A 17,122-nucleotide genomic window follows, 5' to 3' on the forward strand; every position below is an offset into this window, starting at 1 on the left:
GAAACGTTCATCAGACAAATGCTCTTTGGTCAGGTGTCAAAACTACCAATGGCTTTCATTTTAATGATCTTTTTTCAGTCATTATGATCCATTTGATCTTTTGTTCTCAGGCCCTGTGGCTGGAGAGGAGAGTGGTCTCTGGCCAGCAGCGAAATTTAAAAGACGTAGATGTATTGTAGTCTTATTACACTGGAGCCTTTTTTTTGGTAGGTTAATGTTTTTTATCGATTCATACCTTAAATGATCTCAGATTAGGAGCTGATTTACAGCTGACGTGAAAGCACATTTTCCTTATTCTGTATTTTAACTGAACAATTTCTGTCATTTTCACTTTTGTCAGTAAAATTTGTATAGACATGAAAGCTGACCATGTGTTTTTATATAGTCAGACTCCTTAACTACTGACCAAACTGGCTACATGCATTAGTTCATTTACACATCAGCTGCATCTTAATGCATAACCATCACTGTAGAGTCTACACCCAGAGCCATATAGTGAAGATACTTTAGGAATTGTGACTGTAAAGAATGGCTGCAAAAATAATGAATATAAATAGTGTCTAGAGCACTGTAATAACTTGAGAATAATACCATGGCACATGATCACATTAGTACTGAATACATTCATTTGGATTTACTACATATAGTACATTAATTATGTAGAAGGCTGACTTGCGGTTATATCAACCTATTTGTGGCGCTCAATCCACCGTAATGTATTTCAGGTCAAGTGCTGTGCAGTTTCCCCTGAATTCCCTTTTCTGCAATCAAGAGTGATCTAGAATACAATCAGCTGTAACTGTAAGGACCGTCATATGAATGTTCACCCCAAAACAGAAGTCCTGTTAATTGCTGAAGGGTGATATTCTAAAGTGATTCAATAAATGGTTAATTTGTTTCCAATTTGGTTGAATATATATGCATTATTTACATTACGAAGATAAAAGTCTGTGATATATTTCCCTTAATTACATTCATAAATAATACACATGCCAGTTTTAAAAATTCCATTACTTAAATCAAGGTGCTTTAATATTGTAAAGCCTGAAATGCCTGAAGGACATTCGTAGATTATTGGGTCAAGCAGATGGGAAAGAGGGTAGAACTGTTCCGGTTCTGTCCAGTATATCATAAACCAGATGGGAAAGAGGGTAGAACTGTTCCGGTTCTGTCCAGTATATCATAAACCAGATGGTAAAGAGGGTAGAACTGTTCCGGTTCTGTCCAGTATATCATAAACCAGATGGGAAAGAGGGTAGAACTGTTCCGGTTCTGTCCAGTATATCATAAACCAGATGGGAAAGAGGGTAGAACTGTTCCGGTTCTGTCCAGTATATCATAAACCAGATGTTCTGGCTACATCATCTTTGAACAGAGTTAAACAGCAGCTTCTTCCCTGCATTCTTTCAACGACTGAAATTGTGAAATTAGACCTGTGTTTCATCTCGAGATGCTGTTGAAAGGTTTGGTGGAGGTTATTTTAACTCTATCAACAGGGGTCTTGTCCAACTGTGAGCCCTTAGAATCAACACCTCATCTCATCCCACTAGCCATACTACGGGTTGTTGGCAGGTGATGTAGACACACTTGCCATAGTCTCTTCCCAGTGCTGACCAGCTCCTGCCTGGTATCTAAAAATCCTCAAAGGACACAGGCAATATGCCAGATCTAACAGCAGGATATGGTGCAGACAGCACCGTAGGATGGGACTAGTATCTTGACGTGCTGTTTTAAAGTTCTGTTTTTTCAAATGTATGTTGTGTTTTAGCAAGGAGTGATGTATTTCAGCAGACTGATAAATTAGAGTTAGATATCAAAATGTAAACTTTGCCATGGAATCAAATTCTATGATTCAAGATTGAAAACTCAAATAAAAGAAGACAATGGTCAACAATGCTCCTTTTACATGTGTACAGTTGAAGATAATATGCTTTGAAGTTCTCTGACATAAAAACTACTATTTAAACTGGCTCAAACTCAAGCTTCTTTTTATCCCCAACCCTTTAATTGGCAGTCTGTGCAGTACTTATATGTATATGGATTTATGGGAGAGAAGCTTTGTCATTTCAGAGGATTTAAGTTTCTATTTTAACTAGACAGTATTTATATTTAGAGCAGTGAAACAGGCACCATAAACGAATGAGCCAACCCTTCCTTCATGGAGAGGACTGACACCAGGCTTCACAATAGAGCCCAGAGAGCTTGGTTTTAATCTCTGTGTTGGGGAGGATGCGCCTGTTATTTGTTTTCTGTTGGAAAGCCCCATAGACATGGTGCTGCCAATCTCCCCGAAAAGAAAAGGCTGCAAGGCAAAATAATTGAAGCTGAAACTAATTTAGTCAAATCAGTCCAAGCAAAGATTCCCTTAAATACACGTGCAAGCACTTGCCCATGGGACGATTCTGTTATAATAGTGATTAATAATCAAAATTGCAATGTTCGGCTTCACACAAGACCATTTGTGGCATGCAAATGACTGAATTCATGAATAACAATAAGTCGGAGATATCATGGAAATGCTCATTTGTTTGGCGCTCTGCGATAGACAACAATAATATCATGGGCCCAGACCACGAGACATGAGGAGCGAGATTTCATCCACTCAGCCAAAATAACATATGCCAATCTGTGCATGTCTATTCCTGAGCGGACAGGACACGAGCACTGCAGCCATTGGTAAGGGGGCGCTCGGTCCCATGAAAATCTTTCCCCTGCTTTCTGTCTCAAGGTCGTGGCTCCCTCGTGCTGTGTGCTGCGGCTTCTGTATGCGTGCCGGGCGTGAGGCCTTGCTGTCTCAGCTTTCTGTCCAGTAGTCTCCGCACAGCGCCCTCCCTCCGCGCATCTGACCCCGCCGAGCTTAGCCTGTCATCCCCGCCAATCCGACGAGAGGAGAAAGAAAGAGAGAGAGCGAAGGGGGTGAAATTGGAAAGGGTAAAAGAAAGTGAACTAAGTTGAAGCACTCGGATAAGGGGTTGAATAGCCCTGCAACTTCCAAAGAAAACACGCCCAATTCCTCAAAGAGGCTGCCATCTCACCATCCCTCCCATTCATCTCCTCAACTTGCCGGCAAACGGAAAGGCAATTCTCCCCGTACCTACTGTCGGTAGGCCTCCATTCAGCTCTGACAAACTGTACTTTTAAAAGGCACAGAGGCCAGAGCATTCATCACAAAGGACTCCACAGCCATCCTCTTTCGAACCCCCCTTCCCTCTCTCTGCGGCACATGGTAAAAGCCTGGAAAGTTGAACTGCACTGATTAATGGCTTTCTCCTTGTGCCATTAAACGGACGGCTGCGGGGCCCACAGTGTCCGTCAAAGAGGAAAGGGGGCCAGCGGTGGGCATCGGGCCCATCTAATTCGCTTACTGAGCATCGGGCAGCGTGCCCGCACTGGGAAAGACTGTGTCAGGTCATCTGGACTTTATCACGGAGGAAGACCACGCCAGGCATGCCAATGACAACACTATAGTGTCTCCTCAACCTTGCAGTCAGCCAAAGAGGCAAGTGGGTGATGCTGAGAGAATAGCTGGGTTTCCATCCAACTTTTTAATGCGACTTTTGACCATTCAAATAGGAAAGTCTGAGTAGAAATGCATGAAAATGCGCATTAAAATATTCTTAACTGAATAAAAAATGTGTAGGAGGGGGGTGGATTAACTACCGATTTGCATAGGGTATAATGTGACTAAGGTTGATGGAAACAGGTTTATTCAAGATTTTATGTCATGTTTCCGTTTAAGTTGCCCTGACAACCTCAAGTTTTGAACCAACAGTTGTTCACAACTCCTCCCTTGATAAGGACAGTGTCCATTTATAATTCACATAACACAGCGGATAGAAACGCACAAACTCTCACATTTCTTTTAGCCGAGTTTTCATGAATGCGCTTAAAATGAGTCGGATGGAAACTCAGCTAATGATGAGAAATGACAGACAGCTTAAGCATTTACATTTACATTTAGTCATTTAGCAGACGCTTTTGTCCAAAGCGACGTACAAGGGAGAGAACAGTCAAGCTAAGAGCAATAAAAAAGCATGGTGTAACAATAAATACTACTTTACATGAGAATTAGAAAAACAACAACCTAGAGAAGAGGAAAAAGAAGTGCAGGAATGTAACTGCTGAAGTGCAAGTTAAGCGCTAGTCAGGTGCCAGTTAGGAGGGGAGGTGCTCTCTGAAGAGTTGGGTCTTCAAAAGCTTCTTGAAGGTAGAGAGGGACGCCCGTGCTCTGGTAGTACTAGGCAGTTCGTTCCACCAACGTGGAACTACAAATGAAAATAGTCTGGATTGCCGTGCTTGCACGGACGGCAGTGCCAAACGACGCTCACTAGACGAGCGCAGCGTCCTGGGTGTAACATTTGCCCTTACAAGAGCATTTAGGTAGGTGGGAGCAGAACCAGTAAGCACTCTGTAGGCAAGCATAAGTGACTTGAACTTAATGCGAGCAGCTACTGGCAGCCAGTGGAGCTCGGTGAGTAGCGGGGTGACGTGTGCCCTTTTCGGTTGGTTGAACACCAGACGCGCCGCCGCGTTCTGGATCATCTGTAGTGGTTTCACCACGCAAGCCGGCAGGCCCGTTAGGAGGGCGTTGCAGTAGTCAAGGCGGGAGCTCACCAAGGTTTGCACCAGCAGCTGGGTGGCATACTGGGTTAGGTACAGCCTGATTTTGCGGATGTTGTATAGCGCAAAGCGGCACGACCTGGAGACAGAGGCGATGTGGGCCGTGAAGGTCAGTTGGTCATCAATAATGACCCCGAGGTTTCTTGCTGTTTTGGATGGAGCAAGAGATAAAGAGTCAGTATTAATCTTGATGTTGTGGTGGATGACCTGTTTGGCTGGGAAGACCATCAGTTCCGTTTTGGCCAGGTTCAGCTGAAGGTGGTGATTTTTCATCCATGTGGATATATCAGCGAGACAGTCCGAAATCCGCGCAGAGACCGTGGTGTCCTCAGGAGGGAAAGACAGAAACAGTTGAGTATCATCGGCATAACAGTGGTAGGAAAAACCATGCGAGCGGATGATAGGGCCCAACGAGGTGGTGTAAATGGCAAAGAGAAGTGGTCCCATCACCGAGCCTTGGGGCACCCCAGTGGTGAGGCGGTGAGGTACAGACAGCTGACCTTGCCATGACACGTTGAACGAGCGCCCAGTGAGGTAGGATTCAAACCAGGAGTGCGCATTGCCAGAAATGCCCATACTTGACAGTATGGACAGAAGGATGCGGTGGTTGACTGTATCAAACGCAGCTGATAAGTCAAGCAGGACGAGAGCCTAGGATTGAGCTGCTGCTCTAGCTGTTTTTAAGGCCTCCATTACAGACAACAGGGCTGTTTCGGTGGAGTGACCGCTTTTGAATCCAGACTGGTTCGGATCGAGGAGATTGTTCTTTGACAGGAACTCGGTGACCTGTTTGGAAGCTGCCCTCTCAATGGTTTTAGATAGGAGCGTGAGAAGTGAGACCGGTCGATAGTTTTCCACCTGAGTGGGATCGAGAGACGGCTTCTTGAGCAGCGGCGTTACCCGAGCCACTTTGAAAAGAGAAGGAAATGTTCCAGAATTAAATTAAGCATTAATCACCTGTGTTATTGCCGGTAAGACGGCAGGCGATATGGCTTGAAGGATGTTGGATGGGATGGGGTCCAGCGGGCATGTAGTTGGACGGCTACCTGTTAGGATTTTGGAGACCTCACTCTCGCTGAGAGGGATGAAAGAAGGAAAAGATGAGCTATTGACGGTTGCGCCCTTAGGGGAGGGGGACAGTTGGTCGAACTGTTGCCCGATGGCTGCCACTTTCTCTGTGAAAAAGGAAGCAAAGTTATCAGCAGTGAGGTTAGTAGCTGGGGGGGGAGGAGGAGGGTAGAGCAGAGTTTTGAAGGTGGAGAATAGTTTCCGAGCGTCAGTTGCACCGTTGATTTTGTCATTGAAAAAAGTCTTCTTAGCAGCAGTGATGCTGGATGAGAAGGAGGCCAGCAGTGTCTGGTAGCTTGCAAGATCGTCCAGCGCGGCAGATTTGTGCCACTTTCTCTCAGCCGCTCTGAGATTGGAGCGCCGCGTTCGGAGGGTATCACTCAGCCACGAATGAGACTGGGTAGATCGAGCAGGTCTGGTGGAAAGTGGACACAAGCTGTCCAAGCATGAGCTCAGAGTGGAGCAGAGAGCTTCTGTGGCATCATTGACACCTAGTGAGGAGAAAGTGGATAAAGGTGGAAGAGCAGAAGAAACCAGAGAGGAAAAGTGGGTGGGAGAGAGGTTGCGGAGGTTGCGCCGGAACGAGACCATCGGAGGGGGGACAGAGGGTTGCTCAATGAGCCGAACATCGAAGCGAATGAAGAAGTGGTCCGAGCAATGCAGAGGGGTTACCGTTAGGTTGTCCGTGGTGCAGTTCCGAGCAAGGATGAGGTCAAGCTCTTTTCCTGCTTTGTGAGTTGGAGGAGTGGGGACCTGTTGTAGGTCGAACGAGTGAACCAGGGTTCGAAAGTCAGCTGAGTTGGGATTGTCTAGGTGGATGTTCATGTCGCCAAGGATGAGTGTTGGACACTCCTGCTCAGGGATGGATGACAGCAGGGTGTCCAGCTCATGGACGAAATCACCCTGTTGTCCTGGTGGACGGTAGATAACAATCACATAAGTTTTAACAGGAGCAGTTACCATAATTGCATGATATTCAAAGGAGGCATACCTGTTTGAAGGCAGCAGTGGAGTGAATTTCCAGTTGTCTGAAATTAAGCTTGGCATGAGCATCCATAATGACTATAGGCTTGGAAAAAATACTGCATTAAATATGTATTATGAAATGGTCCTCTAAGCATTAAACAATGTACTTCACTGTAGAAATAGTATACTATTTCTCTACAGAGATACTGCATGTCTGAATAATGACACCTCCATTCAGCTTCCCATATCAACAGACAAGGGCAAATTATATACTTTCACCCAGCAGCTCTCTCTGTCTGTCTCTCTCTCTCTCTTTCTGCTTCTGCTCTCCTCCTCCTCCACTCCACTCTTCTCTGCTCACCCTGCGCTCACCTCCATTTCAGAGAGGAGGAGAGAGGGGGCAGAAGGTATTCTAGATGTATTATGATTATTCACCAGGCTCTCTCTCACTCTGTATCTATTGATCCCGTCCCATCAGAAGACCTATAAATATTAATACCCAGCCCCCTTTGTTTTAGAAACCTGTGAATAGATCAGAGAGCAAAAGAACAGGAATATCTGGACACTTTTCCCCCCTTCTCCCTAACTCCAGAGATTTCCCAGAAGGAGGCCAGGCCCTGTGAAAGCGAGCTTCAGTTTGCCTCAGGCGCTAGGTAACAAAGTGAAGGGCACTTCAAGGAGACCATGTCATTTGCAAACCTGAACTCCATTCAAATGACAGCACCAGCAGCATCCATATATTAACAGGCTCGGAAACACGCCACTGTTATTTCAATGCACAGCTAAAACACTGAAATGTAAAGGGCAAGACAATTGAACATAGTGGAAAATTACTGGAATTCTGGGCACTAAGAGGAAGTATAGGCAAGGCCTTTCTTGTAGGACGATAAGAAGATTGGATTTGATTTGTAACATTTATTATTTTCCTTTTTAATGTTTGTATATGTGCAGAAGCCGTGAGATACGGGACAGGAGCAAACAGAGAGCGCGTTGAGAAGGAGCGAGCAGGTGTTGGTGTTTTACATACAGATGAAGCGTAAGTCAGAGTTCATCCTCAGTGGAGGAGACCTCTCGTTCATCCTTGTGCGTCCTGGTCCTGGCGTGACGGATGTGAGAAGCCACATCGCTTCTTTCCTATTAATAGGCAGTTGAGCTGGATGTTAAGGAGGTGGGTTTACCGGCAACAGAGAATTGATTGTATAATGCACCCATTTGTTAACATAAAGATGGAGTCTGCTTGAAGGGAAGTGAGAAAGAAAAAACATGAAGAGAATTCTAAAAATGCTTCCATCTGTCCATCCACTCATCCATAGAACAATCATTACAATTTTAAGAAGTTATGTGAAGTGCAATGAGGAGTGGGTCACCTATATATTTAGGTTCTATTTAGATATTTTAGGAGTTCACATGTGTCTGTAGATGGTGTCCCCATAATCAGGCAACACTGACAGAAAGACATTTATCTTTGCTCTACATCAAGACTAGCACCACTTATAGATAGCTGCAGTGGGGGTTGAATTTTCTTTAAAAAATATCAAAAGCATTCCTGATTCATCACCAAACCCCAGCACTCCTCACTTTCTCCATACAGTGCCACGCTTGGAGCAGTCTGGGGAAAATACCCTGGTGCCCACTTTTCCACTCCGCCGTCTCGCTCTTTCATCTTCCAGACGGACCACGTGACGCGAGGTTCGCTCCAGAAACAGCGCTAATCGATAATACAGTGGGTGCTCCACTTTTACTGTGTGAGTTATTCCCCGGCCCAGACGCACAACACGAGTGATACGAGCCACCAATGTGTCACGCTGGCCTGTCTGGGTGATGTATGGGGCAGGGGGTAGGGCTGCCTGACAGGGGAGCAGGGGCTCAGAGCACGGGGGCAGGTTCTTTAAACTGCACCCCAGAGAAGAGCACTTTATCCAGATTACCCCTCTCGCTGTGCTCACGCTCGTAATAGCATATACCGCCACAGGGCCGGTGGGACAAGAGACTGCTGTTTGTAAACTCCATGTAAACAATGGGCATGTTGTACTGCTGAGATACAGGAGCCTACTACTCATGGCGTTCCCTGCCTTAAGCTTTCATCACGCAAATGGCTAAGAATTCGAGGCTAATTAGAATTTGAATCATGAGAGGCCCAATTAAAAATTAGAAGTCAACACAAAAAAAGTTAAAGTGCACTGGAAAATGCCTCACTGTCGTGAAGACAGTCCTTGCACGGTAACACTGGCAGCGCTGTACTTGAAGGTATGAGATAACATAATGTTTGATGTAGAGATGTACCCGAATCTAAATATGTTACTCGGGGAAAGCACAAATAATGCCATGGAAACAGATATTTATTCTACCCAAAGTTGCTTGTTATTATTTTATTTTTTTAACTCAACTCTATGATTTACATGTCTATGCATCCGCCATTGTTCACATGATTTTGGATGGCCACAAAAAAAAAGCCCATTCTGACATTCTGTCATTCTACATAGTTCTACCATATGTATCAATCAATCAATCAATCAATTCAATCTTATATAGCGCTTCTCTATATACCCGAAGTCGCTTTACATAGTCCAGAGTCCAGTAGTCATTCATACACAGTCATACCGGTGGTGGTAAGCTACCTCAGTAGCCACAGCTGCCCTGGGGCAGACTGACATATGTAACTAGTAATGGAATTTATTACAAAAAAAGAAATAAGATTTAACCTTGTATTTCAGTCAATATTTTGTAATAATAAGCTGTATGTGTCATAGGTTTCATGGAGTCTTGACTTAGCATCAACAAACAACCTACCAAGTATTTCATGGTTATTTAAACAGACTATTCTCATTTGTAGTTCCACGCTGGTGGAACGAACTGCCTAGTACTACCAGAGCAGGGGCGTCCCTCTCTACCTTCAAGAAGCTCTTGAAGACCCAACTCTTCAGAGAGCACCTCCCTTCCTAACTGGCACCTTGACTGGCGCTTAACTTGCACTTCAGCAGTTACATTCCTGCACTTCTTTTTCCTTTCTAGGTCGTTTTTCTAATTCTTATGTAAAGTAGTATTTATTGTTACACCATGTTTTTTATTGCTCTTAGCTTGACTGTTCTCTCCCTTGTACGTCGCTTTGGACAAAAGCGTCTGCTAAATGACTAAATGTAAATGTTAAACAGACAGCAACTAGTTCAAGTGACCTTTTTTCAGTTTCTGAGAGTTCAATGTCTCCCAGTTAAAGGAGGTGGTGGTGGGGTTCAGACAGTTCTTACAACTTTAGTTTAGTTAAAAATACAAATACAAATAAGAGAGAGATAAATTCAAAGTACATTATGAGGATGTGGAAATATATTTTGTAATTAATTATAATTATTCATTAATTAATTATATTATAAATTATATATGGAAAATATTAGGTTAGAAAACAGCATTAGCGTGAGTTAATGTGACTTCTTGCATAAACCATGCTTACATCCGGTCCTCTTTCCGAATGCAGACACAGAGACACTTCATTCTGTTGGCTGAACAGATAGAGATACAGATGATGACGTCTCTTTACAGCTCTAGTTTGAAGTCAATTCGAATTGGAAACTGGCACCTAATATTATGAGAGCTGTCATGGCCATCATGGGTTAAGTTAAGTTAACATGACACTGGACATTAATGGTGATGATGTCTCATGACAGAATGTCGTATGGTTGTGTCTGCATTATGAGGAAGGGCTCCAATAATGTGTCCTCACATTTACAGAGAAAGTGGCATACAGTGGCTTACAAAAGTATTCAACCTCAATGAAAGTCACCACCATTTTCTGTTTAACAAAAGATACTTACATACATTTTCCCAATCAGTATTGTCATTGTGAATACTTATGCTGTAGTATACTTCTAAAGGCTAAATAAGTAATTTGCCATCTAAAATGAAACATAAAAAAAATTAAAAACTAAAATATTCAGCATGCATAAATGTTCAACCTCTATACTATACTTGGTAGGGTACCCCTTTGCTGTAACAACAGCCTCAAGTATTCTGAAGTGAGACAGTACCAGCTTCACGCAGTGTTCTGCCGTGTTTTTCCCCATTCTTTTTGGTGAATTTATGAAGAACATCTAGGTTGATGGAATGGCAGTCCTGGAATGTAGTGCCACAGATTCTCAGTAGGATTTTGATAAAGGCTTTGACTGAGCCATTCTAGAATGTTCACTTTACTATTCTGGAGCCACTCCAGGGGTGCTTTAGCCTTGTGCCTTGAGTAATGTGCGCTGTGCCACGTAAGTAATCCCTCTTCCAAGCTCCAATCCCTCTTCTGTTTTACTATGGACTGTAACAGGTTTTCAGGATTTAGTTTCCATTCGTCTCCCCTTCAATTCTAAAAAGTTTCCCAGTTCCTTTTGTAATTGTGATTCAGCAGGTACCCTGATTTCTCTGTCTATTCGAAATATTCAAAAACAAATCTGAGAGGAAGCCAATACCTGCGCTGACCTGCCATAGAGGCCTAAGCGTTTCTGTAGCGTAGCCTCATTCCATGCTAAGCCAACACCACCGACCGTGTGGAATGGGGTAATGGCACTTCTTTCTTGTTAGTTTCATTGTTTTTATGAGGAAAGTTTTTTTTTGACCCGATGAGGTGATAGTCATTTAGAGAGAAAAATACGCTCTCACAAATCATTTGGGGGGAGGGGAGGGGGGCACCTAATAGATGTCACAGGCATCTCAGTAAACAAGCTTTCTCTGGGTACCTTCCTGGTAGACGGCCTCAGAAACTCCAGCGACAGAACCTGCATTACTCATGTCACGCTCCGATAGCTTAATTTAAATGGAAATTGGATGAACTGCTTGTAAGTGATCCAGCCATCCAGAACAATTAACCCATATTACTGGCAGGCCTTGGAGGAGTAATTTGACTTTGAATGAGTGTGGAGGGAGAGCTAGAGGTAGCTAATGCGGCAGGCAAAACAACAGCCGCGGCGCAGGCCAGAAATGATCTTATTCCGAGCCGTCCGCTTTGTTTAACACCCAAATTTGTTTGTGGTTTCCAACTCACTTCTTAGATTGGGGCGTATACTTTATGCATTTATGCATTAGGCACTGTGTAAAAGGTAAATCAAACCTTCAATCAAATGCAAATGAACCCTTGGTCTCTTTCTTAACATTTAAAGATAGCACCTGACTGATTTAATCCTTGGCTCTATGTGATCCTTGTTGATGAAGTCAGTGTGAAGTTTCATATACTGCTTATCCCAAACTCAGAAACTATTCCATACCTGCTCGTAGTGCTTCTCTGCATACATTAGACTGTGGCAACAAACTGATGTTATTTTATAATTCTCAAAAATAACTAATGAAATGCAACATCATGAAAAAGTAATACTATAATCAATGAATAAAGATCTTGACTGACTTCATGTTTTAGAACAGTAGATTCAAAAAGTATTCTGACCCCTTCACTTTTCCACATTTTGTCATGTTGCAGCTTTGTGAAGTGAAGGGGTCTGAATACTTTCTGAATGCACTGTAGGTGACCTACTGTATATCTAAGTGATGGTGCAAAGCAGATGAATGTGCTGACTGGCATGGTTTGACAGTCTGCTAAAGTAAGCAATGTGCTAATTGACAGAGAATGATGTTGGCTGCATACTGTGATCAACGTATTGTATTCAAGCAAAGTAAAGTTAGCAAGACAACAGGGTAAAACAGTTCAATGACATACCCTCTTAACTGTCAGCTATTACATATAGGGTAGAAGACAACAGAATAAAAGAGAGGAAAGAGTATTATATCTCGTCCAGCAGATTTCGATAGAATATGGACTGTCTGGACAGCAGGAGGAAGGAAAACAAAGAGACAGCCCATCACATTTCAGAAACCCCATTCCAACATTTTCAGTTTCATAAAAAGAACCCAAATATATGGTATGTCAAGTCAAAGTCAGTTACATCACATCATGCTCCATTTTGATTCCCGAATCGATAGGCATGGTGTAATGCGCTCGACAGGCTCCCGAATTGAGGCCGAGACTGTAATATCTTCAGAGGTTAGAGACGAGGGCAGACAGGGCAGTCTGAGCCAATACAAAGGCAGGGAGAAATGAAACCCAACTGGGCTTTCACATCAAGTCCCACCACAAGGGGAGGAAAAAGGGGGGGGGGAGGCTGATAGCAGGAGAGTGGACATGAATGTAAAAATAGGTTTTCTTTTATTTTGTTTGGTAGCGTGCAGTTTCAGCCATGACAGACAAAAAGGACCCAGTGTCAGGAAACAAAGTGTGTTTTTGAGGCCAGCATTCAAAAGAGAGATGGAGCTTGTCTCGGTCGTGAGATGTACATCTCTTGCTCTTTTCATGCAACGTATAAAATCACATATTCACAATCTTCCTCATCTGTTCCCAGAATATAATGTAAGCCCATTCATTCATGCCATGCACACGTTCGAATGCACATTCAACACACACACACACACACACACACACACACACACACACATGAACATGAACACACACACACACACATCTACAGCCCTTGGAGTGTAAAATTTAAAATTGTGACGACAGTGGATGACTGTGGTGCAGAGAGATTGTATTTTCTAGGGGGTGGTCTATAGTTTGGGGTTAAAAAAAGGCTCTGTATGCAAGAGGCCCACAGACTGCAAGTCCTGGCGAGCCAGCCAGGTAATGGGCAAAACTGTGTTGGCTGCACAAGCCTATAAAGCGCAGTGCAGGCAGTATTTATCTCTGTCTCAGACAATCCCACTGGGAGACTCAGAGCCAGAATGAGAATCAACAGCGGCTGACTCCCGCCCCCCCCCCCCCCCCCCCCCCCCCCCCCCAACACACACGCACACACACACACGCACACACACACACACACACACACACACACACGCCACCTCCCCTTCCGTCAGGTCATATCGTCTTGTCCTTCGGAAAGTGTACCATATGAAAAGAAATTGATAAATAAAAAGTAACTCTGGCAGTTTGCCTTGCCCTGTTTTTTTTTTTTTGGCCCTACATTTTCCCTCTAGCATCGCTGAGGTTAATTTACTGCACTTGGCGTGAGCCAAAAATTCATCACACACTGCTAAGTAGCCTCTCCCCCATGCATTCATATGCTGAAGAAAGCAAGATGGGCTATTTGTGCTCTCTCTCTCTCTCTCCTTCTTTCTCTCTCTCTCTTCCTGAGCTACTCTGGCTAGCAAAATCCATTTTAAAGCTTTAGAATGTTTTTCTCGGATGTTTAAATCTTCCATGCCATCATATGTATGGGAAGGATGTGACTACTCTACCCTTGACATTCCCCAAACACTTCAACCCTCACCAATGGAGTGGTTAAAAATTCAAAGGCAATCTCAAATCCCTTTCCACATAAGAATACACCAGAACCTCAGCTCAAGCTGACGCAAACACCCAGTCTGGATTGTATTCATAATTCCAGGTGTTAAAACATGGAGACCTAGCAGCTTTGCACAGAAAAGAGAGAGAGAGCAAGAGAGAGAGAGCAAGAGTGAGAGAGAGAGAGGGATAAAGAATGAAAGGAGGCAAGGGGGAAGGGTAGAGAGAATAACTCCGTCGCTTCATTGTCATTCGGTTCTCATAGCTCTTCCCAGCAGAGTGGTGAGCCGCGCAGGGTTATAATCATGTTTTGCTGTCGGACCTGTATCCCAGCAGAGATGGAGTTGATTGCTTGGACAAATTTGCAAGTAACAATGCAATTTGCAATGAAATGCCGAGCGAGAAACATCTGCAGTCTCTACCACCACTGGCATAGTGTCTACAGGGGGCACAGCGGATAGAGTCAGGGAAGGTGATGGCAAGTGCTTTTCTCCTTGCTGGTTTTGCATTAATCACCCTTAAATGTCTTTTACTAAGGGTCTGGGTATATACATCCCTCTATCACACACATGGGTGCACTCCCGCTGGGACATGTTGCAAGCGTGACAATTGTTCCAAAGATCCTCAACCCTGAACTGGTGCAAATTGTGAATAATAGCCGTAAACTTACTGTTAGACGTTGCTTTGAATGTGGTGAAAAATGCCTTTCAATTATCAGCCTGGCAGTTCCTATTCCACTAAGTAATTATATTATAATAGAACTTTACCAATTTTAACATGGAGAATGAAGACGGAGGACAGCGCAGAGATTAGAACGGACTGTGTCTGCCGTAAGAATGAGACCATTTCACGTGACAGGTCAATGCTTCTTGAGTGAGTGCAGAGGATTGTAAGGTGGTTTCATATGATCAAGGTGAAAGGTAGACGTCTAAGCAAGCTTCATGCTCCCAATGGAGAGATGATCCATCTTCCCTCCATATTACTTCATGACCACATAAAAACATGCTACAAATGATCATGCAAAAGTGGGTTTGAAAAGGACTTACAATAAAAGCTACAACAATAATAAAAAAAAAAAGACAAATTAATTCAGTTGGCTATTGTCAATCTCGCACCATTTCACTTGCTGAACAGTCTCCTGTTAATTAATCCCATTTATGGAATGTCATTACAACAGAACCGATTTCATGGACACCAGTGACAGAGAGGTTGTTCCTTTGAACCCTTTGTTCAAAGCACAGACGGGGGAGAAAATAATAACACAAGCCAAACAAACTGCCTGTGATAGGGCTAGACACCAGCATTTGCATACCTATTCCCACTTAACATCAGCGCCATCACGTTGAATCAATCAATCTCTTTTTATTTAAAAAGAATTTCTCGCGCACTCCGTATTTATGCTAAACACAAAGTGCAATGGGAATGGAAGAAAGGCAGAAAGACTTGAAAGACCAGCTGCACACTCAGAGAGTTTAAAAAAAAAAAAGTGTTTCTGTTGTATTGATCGTCTATGTCTCTGATGGTACCTTGCTTGTCAATTACTTCATTCAGCATGTCTTTGTATCCTGATGCACCAGACAGATATGTAGATTAGATTTGGAAGTTGTGGGCGGGGGGTGGGGTAGGGGGGGAGAGAGAAGATGCCTACAACCTTGTTTATGCCCAGACATGAAAGCGAGCAAGACACAGCTGGATAACCAGGCTCTCCTTTTCCCTTTTCCACCATGCCGTCTTTCCCTAACTCTTTTGATATCTCTACTCATTGAGAAGCAGCCTCTTTATTTGTGCCTACATGTGTTTCCCCTGACAATGACTGATGGTTCAAGACAGAATCTCTCATCTGGTAACCTGTAACCACAGGTCTCCTACACGTCCTTTTGCCTGGGTTAAATAATAGGCATTTCTTATGAACAGAGGTTGAAGATGCAACTCGTCAATTCTGGAAAGAAGCATGTTCAGTCTGGCTACAAATGTTTAGGCCACTAGTAATTCAATTGCTTCTTTGTTTTTTATTCAAATGACTATAGTCTGCAAAATACAAAAGCAACAAAGCTGTGACTTCACCTCTCACACATTCAATTTATCTTTCACACATGATGTGCTGTAACGTCTGACTGGTCTTTTGTGTGTCAGGCTGGATCTGACTGGTCACCCCCACATCCCCCACTGGTCTGCCCTGTTAATCAGATGCCAGTGGCAGCAGTTCTCCCACTCCCGCAGCACTGAATGAGAGCCATGTTCCACCAGGCTGCACATTCATTACTCCAAATAAATCTCCATTACACAAATAGCGTATGCATAATTATAAGAATAATTATAATTGTGATGATTTTCTCAGAGAGCTTCCTTTCAAATTGTGATTGACACTCTCCGAGGACTGCATGCAACAACAGCACATTTTGAATAAATACAATCAGAGACAACCATACATGTGGTTAATAGGCATAAAAACATGGGTACCACAATCTGAACTCTTAAGAAAGAGCACACGATTTTCCCACAGTAACTTTAGTTCACATCAACAATTAGTCTCATAATATACTATCTAGTCAATCTATTGGGGGATTTGCTTATGTGCTGGGGATATTTGTGGTCATCCTTTGAACATCCTGCACCTGAAAAATCTCTCAGTCCCTCCCTCTGTGCATGTGTGTGTTTTTTTGTGTGTGTGTGTGTGTGTGTGTGTGTGTGCTAGGGCAGGGAACCTGACTCATGACCACATGGCTCAGGTGTGCCTGAGGCTCCACAGGCATTGCTCGTCTCAAAGTCGTCTCCAGGGAAAAACAAAAACAGTTCCTTTCTCCCTTTTTGAACTCCAGACTGCCGACACGGACCAGAGCAAAGAGTTATCAGCGGGGTGGGTCTTTGTTATTGCCTTAGAGCAGTCAGATGGCGTCCATGGCAAATATCTATGTGACCACAATACATATGAAATAGGGGCGATACACCAGTGAGCTGATTTGGACCATCTAAACGAGATTTCCAAAGGAAAAAAAAAAAAACATTAATTGAGAGGAGCTGATTTGAATGATTGAAATCTCTGCCAGGTAACCACAGGCAACACATCCTGTCCAGGGAATGCCTTGACAACATTATTCTAATTCTAATTCCAAACCAATTTCCTCTCACCAAAACCATGCCAACATACTAATGCATCTCTGAAAATGA

This window comes from Clupea harengus, chromosome 9 (assembly GCF_900700415.2).
Source record: "Clupea harengus chromosome 9, Ch_v2.0.2, whole genome shotgun sequence".
Taxonomy (NCBI): Eukaryota; Metazoa; Chordata; class Actinopteri; order Clupeiformes; family Clupeidae; genus Clupea; species Clupea harengus.